The following is a 6,304-nucleotide window of genomic DNA, read 5'->3' as shown; positions in this document are numbered from 1 at the left end:
GGCCGGGCCTCTCCCCGCGCCCTCCGCTCGCGTGCCCGCCGCCGGGCCGCCGCCGTGGGCGAGTGCAGGGCTGCCGCGTCCCCCCGCCCCGCCCCGCCCCGCCCCGCCCCGCCCCGTGAGCTCATCCGCAGCTGGCGGGCGCCAGGCCGGTTGCCACGGCAACGCCTCTCCCAGGGCCGCGCGGACTCGAGCGGCTCCGGTAAACAGGACCTTCTGCCGGACTCTTCCCCTCGCCGTGGGGTGGGGGGTGGGGGGGGGTCTGGCGGCTTAACCCCTTCCGTGCTGGAGAGCCAGCGGCGCGGCTGCGGGCGCGGGGCGCAGGCGCGGGAGGGCGACAGCCCCGGCACCCCCACCTCCGTGCGCTCGGGGCGCCCCAGGCCACCCTGGCGGGCTGCAGTCCGGCCCCGGCCCCCAGGATCCGCGCAGCGACAGCCCCGGGCGCCCCGGGCGCGGGCCACGGGGGTCCCCGAGCCGCGCGGGGAGGGGAGTCCGGAGGCGGCCCCCGGAGGGGCGGTGACTCACGGAGGACCAGCCCCCCCCTCGGGGCACACAGATCGCGGACTTAGGGCCGCCCAAGAACACGCGCGCAAGTGCTCGGGGCTCCTTAGCTGAGGACAACGGGGGCCACGCAAGGTTTTTGAGCGGAGGAGTTCCCCGGCGAAAGGGCGATGGAGCCGAGCGTGGTGATTTATGGGCGCGGGGGGAAAACCCCAGGCTCGTCTCTGCACCGGAGGAAAGTCACTCTCGTCTTTGGCTCGGGGCCCCCTAAAGCTCAGGCAAGGAGGGGGAACAGAGATAGAGGTTTAGCATATAAATCCACGAAGGGGGTGTGCGGGAGAGAGGAAAGCAAAGAAAGGATCTCAGAACGTGGGGAACATTGCATGCCGTCTGGGCAGTCCCTGTGGACCCGGGGCCCAAGATTTGAGGGACTGATTTAGACGTCAGTGTGTGTGGGGGGGACTCTGTCTCCTTCTTAGCTGAGGGTTTCCTTCCTCTGTGAGATCTTTGAAGCTTTTCTAGAGCTTCTTAAAGCTTCCTAAACTCCAGCATGCCATACCCATTTCAACTAGCCACCATAAACTTTCAGAATACAAATTTGCAAGCATTTTATTAAAAAGGTATAAGCATTTATGTATGTATTTTTAAAGAATTTATTTATTTATTTATTTATTTATTTATTTATTTATTTATTTATTTATTTATGAGGGAGATAGAGGGATGCCTGGGTGGCTCTGTGGTTGAGCGTCTGTCTGCCTTCCGCTCAGGTGTGATCCCAGGGTCTTGGGATCCAGTCGGCTTCAGACTCCCTGCAGGGAGCCTGCTTCTTCCTCTGCCTGTGTCTCTTCCTCTCTCTGTGTGGGTCTCTCATGAATAAATAAATAAAATATTTAAAAAAAGGGGGGGGATAGAGAGTGAGCAAGTTGGGGAAGGAGTAGAGGGAGAGGAAAATGGAGAGAATCTCAGCTGACTCTTCGATTCTTCGCTGAGCTTGGAGCCCTTTGCAGGGCTTGATCCCAAGACCCTGATATCAGGACCTGAGCCCAAATCAAGAGATACACACTCAATGGATTGAGCCACCCAGGCACCCCAAAAGTATAAGCATTTGTATTATTTTGTTTGCTGAAGCATCATTTAATACATTTTCGCTTCCTTTTTTTTTTTTTAAGATTTTATTTATTTATTCACAGAGAGAGGCAGAAACATAGGCAGAAGGAGAAGCAGCTCCCTGTGGGGAGCCTGATGAGGGACTCCATCCGAGGACCTCGGATCATGACCTGAGCCAAAAGTAGACACACAACCTCTGAGCCACCTAGGCTCCCCCATTTCACTTCCTAAAAAAAGACTAGAAATTTGGCTTCTTAAGGGTTGGGGGTTCGGGGGTATCAGGAGGCAAACTGGCAAAACAGAGCAAATAGCAAATGGAGAACAACTGAGCTGAGAGCCCACCTGGCTGCCTCCCCCAACCCAGTGCACAAAGCAGGCCAGTCACTTACGATTTTGTGGCTTCCAAATTGCCAGGGGCAGGTCAGGTGGACAAACCAGAGAGGAGGCTGGGGAGCTCCTTAGTGGCAACACCTTGGTAGTGGCTGCCACTCTATCTGCTCCATGGTCTTCGAGTTCTAGACACTAATTTGTTTTAGAAGAATCCCCTGCCTCAGTTCATTGGGTCAGACTCTGTTGAGGGATGCTGGGGTCTGTGCTTTGCAAGTTCCCATCCCTGCCTGCCTGTCACAGCCCCCGACCTCAGACCTCATGGCTGTTCCTGTCCCTGGGCTATCCAGTGGCTCTGTGGCCATGGCACGGTCCCTCCTTTCCTATGCAGTCCTGCCCCTGCCACTCCCTGGAGCTGTCCCAGCTGATGTTACCTCTGGTGCATCCCAAGCCCTGGTTCGCCAGCTCCAGAGGTCAGGGTACTCATCCAAGGTGGAGATGAAGGGCAGCCCAGGTGGCCCAGCAGTTTAGCACTGCCTTCAGCCCAGGGGTGATCCTAGAGACCTGGGATCGAGTCCCTCGTCCGGCTCCCTGCATGGAGCCTGCTTCTCCCTCTGCCTGTGTCTCTACCTCTCTCTCTCTCTCTCATGAATAAATAAAAAAAAGATTTAAAAAATATATTAAAACAAACCAACAAACAAGGTGGGGATGGACCATCCAACTGTGCCCCCAGCCTTCCCTGTCTATCCTCAGCTTCTCTCCCTGTTGGAAAATAGGCCTAGGGTAGGAGACAGTGCCTGGCCTCAGGTCAGGAAAGGTGTGGATGCAAGGAGGGAGACAGAGTTGATTTTTATTTTTTTAAATTTTTTTAAATTTTTATTTATTTATTTATGATAGTCACAGAGAGAGAGAGAGGCAGAGACATAGGCAGAGGGAGAAGCAGGCTCCATGCACCGGGAGCCCAATGTGGGATTTGATCCCGGGTCTCCAGGATCGCGCCCTGGGCCAAAGGCAGGCGCCAAACCGCTGCGCCACCCAGGGATCCCAGAGTTGATTTTTCTTGATCTTGAATCTTGCTTTTTTCCACCTAGAACAAGCATGGAGCACTGCAGAACCCTCTTACCCCTCCCTCCTCTTCCTTCAGCATCCTGTTGAGGAGCGAAGGCTCTGGAGCAGACTGCTTTGCCCCTCTCAGGATCTCCATCCAGAAGGTGGAAATAGGAACAGTTATAACCAACTTCATCCCCTTGAGGGGATTAAAGCAGATTAACAAGCAAAGGGAGTAGTGCTGGGCCTGGCCCATTGGGGGCACTCCCCGTTACCTCCCATCTGTTACTTTCCTAATCTCTCTCTCTCTCTTTTTTTTTTTTTTTTTTTTTTTTGCAGGAGCACAAAAGTATTCAGAGTTCAGCAGAAGGGATACCCTGATACTCCTGATACAGGAGTAGTCCTGTATCAGAGTTGAGCTTCCCCCTACCTCTTTTAGGGCCACAGCACAGAGTCTGCTTCTTCTCACCTATAAACCAAGTGAAGGATGACCCAGGGCTGGAAAAAGGCTAGCCTGAAGCCGGAGAGAGAGACTGACCAGGAACCTCCCTCGAATTGTTTAACTTCCCTTCAAATTCCCTTCGGCTGGCTCAGTCAGTGAAGCATCTGCTTTGGGCTCAGGTCATGATCCCACGTTCCTGGGATCGAGTTCTGCATCCGGCTCCCTGCTCGGCGGGGTGTCTGCTTCTCCCTCTCCCTCTGCCCCTCCTTGTGCTCATGCTCTCTCTCTCAAATAAATAAATAAAATCTTTAAAAAAAGATCTGGGCAGCCCGGGTGGCTCAGCGGTTTGGTGCCACCTTCAGCCCAAGGTGTGATCCTGGAGACCCGGGATCGAGTCCCACGTCGGGCTCCCTACATGGAGCCTGCTTCTCCCTCTGCCTGTGTGTTTCTGCCTCTCTCTCTCTCTCTCTCTCTCTGTCTTTCATGAATAAATAAATAAAATCTTAAAAAAAAAATCTTAGGGACACCTGGGTGGCTTGGTGGTTGAGCGTCTGCCTTTGGCTCAGGGTGTGATCCCGGAGTCCTGGGATCAAGTGCCACATCGGGGTCCCTACATGGAGCCTGCTTCTTCTCTGTCTATGTCTCTGCCTCTCTCTCTGTCTCTCATGAATAAATAAAATCTTTTTAAAAAATTAAAAATAAATAAAAAATTTAAAAAATCTTTTAAAAAATTCTCTTTGGCTGCTAAACATTTACTGAGAGTCTTTCTTTCCAGCAACTTCACATGTGTCATGTCACATAATCCTCCCCACCCCCTTTTTTTTTTCCTCCCCACGCTTCATAGCAATCCAATATCACCCCTAATGTTTTATGGACAGGAAATCTGTGTTCCAAGAGGCTCTGTGCCTTATTGGAGTTCACACTAGCCTAGGCCTGCCTGGCTCACGCCATGCCCATTGGTACACCAGCTCCCCTGAGAGCAGTGGCTCTGCCCTATGCCAGCCACCTTGGATGGAGATTTCTGGATCAGCATTAATCCACAATCCCGGTTATGCTTCCTGTCTGGAAGGCACAGGCAATGCAGCTCCTCCAGGAGTCTCTGACACCCCTCCTTAGAGCCTGGCTGTCCCCTGCTTGGATCACTGGGACCCATTCCTTCTCAGTCTTTGAGTGACAGCAACCCCTCCTCTGTGTTCCAGCTACCTGCCTGCCAGTGAGTAATGGAAAGATAACAGATGAGAGGTTTGGGTGTTGTTATTTTATTTTTAAAAATTGTATTTAAAATACATTTTTTCTTTTTCTTTTATTTAAGATTATTTATTTGTTTATTCATGAGACACACAGAGAGAGAGGCAGAGACACAGGCAGAGGGAGAAGCAGGCTCCCTGCTTGCGGGGAGCCCCATGTAGGACTTGATTCCAGGACCCCAGGATCATGACCTGGCAGATGCTCAACCACTGAGCCACCCAGGCGCCCACGTTGTTATTTTCTGCAGAAAGCCAGTGTGGGGGAGCAGTCGTTCTCTTATGCTTAGGCTCTCGACGTTTGGATGCCACAGAGCAAGGAAGGAACTTGAGGCGCAGGAGAAAGGCACAGCCTCACCTCGTAGGCCTTTGGCAAAGCTCCTCCACATGGCTCCCATGGCCCACCTGAGCCCCTAGCAGCAGGGCTCCCCGCTCCTGCCCTCCTGAGGGAGCCTCCCCTTCTTGTTCCAACGCCAGCCCATCCTTGGCCATTCTCCCCAGCCTACAGACAGCTGGACGCGGGCGCCTTCCTGGCCGCCCCAACCCTCTTCTGAGGAAGCAAAAGCGAGCCATCCATCTCACCCAAACCTCAAACCTGGGTTTGGTTTGTTCTTGGTCCCAATCAAATGTCATCCAGGAGGTGTGGGAAGGGAAGGGCCGCGTGGAGGCCACCCGGGACGGGGGTGAGTGGCCCGGAGGGGGGCTCTTTGGCCGGTGGGCGCTCCCTTCCTCTGAGGGCTCTGCAGCCTTCTCTCTCCCGCGGCAGCTGCAGGGGGGGCCCCTGACGTTTCTCAGGGTACCACTGGGCATCCCAAAGAATCACTGAATCGGCAAGTCACACAATGACACAGTTTTTGCCTGACAACCATCTGCTGCCCTTCCATGACCCTAGCTTTGGAGGGTCACTCTCTTCCCGCCACAAAGAATTAAGGCTTTCATAGCTGGACAAGGATTAGTGTGTTTAGGACGGAGCAGGGAACCAAGTGACGGCGTTCACCACCCGGCAGCCGCAAATGCTAGGCCTGCCATGCCCTCTCTCATACTCTTTTCTGTTCCTTTCGGGAGACCCAGCTGAGCCTCAGGGAAGGGAACAAGAGTGTGGTGATTTCCATTCTCTTTTTCTGGAGTCACAGATTTCTGCGTCTGAGCAGCTCTAGCTCCTCCTGTTCTCTCTGATTCCAGAACACGCTAGGACAGTCGGACCAGCTCTGTACCCGGCTCTCGCCGCTTGCTTCTCAGAGCTTTCCCTGACCTACTTCCCTGCCAGCTAGACAGTCTCCTCAAACCCGAGGGGAGGGGGTTGCTGGGAATCCCTCCTAATATTTTGATCACACAACATAGTGAGCTGAGAGCTGCACGCACGGACTCAAAACCCGCCAGCTCGTGGCGCCTGGCTAACGTCCCCCCAAGCCCTGATCTCGGCTTTTATTTATTTATTTATTTTTAATTTTAATTTTTCCTGATCTCAGCTTTTAGACCTCCGAATAACCTATATGCACTGGACTGCCTCTCAGAGGCCACACCTCACTTAAAGGAACATGTTTCTGAGAGGCCCCTAATATCTGATCCACTTCTCTGTGTCTCTCAGGTCAACATAGAGGAAAAGATATTGCCCCAAAGGCGAGCCAGGTGACATCTG

Source organism: Canis lupus, chromosome 16 (assembly GCF_003254725.2).
Source record: "Canis lupus dingo isolate Sandy chromosome 16, ASM325472v2, whole genome shotgun sequence".
Taxonomy (NCBI): Eukaryota; Metazoa; Chordata; class Mammalia; order Carnivora; family Canidae; genus Canis; species Canis lupus.
Note: the sequence above shows the minus strand (reverse complement) of the source record.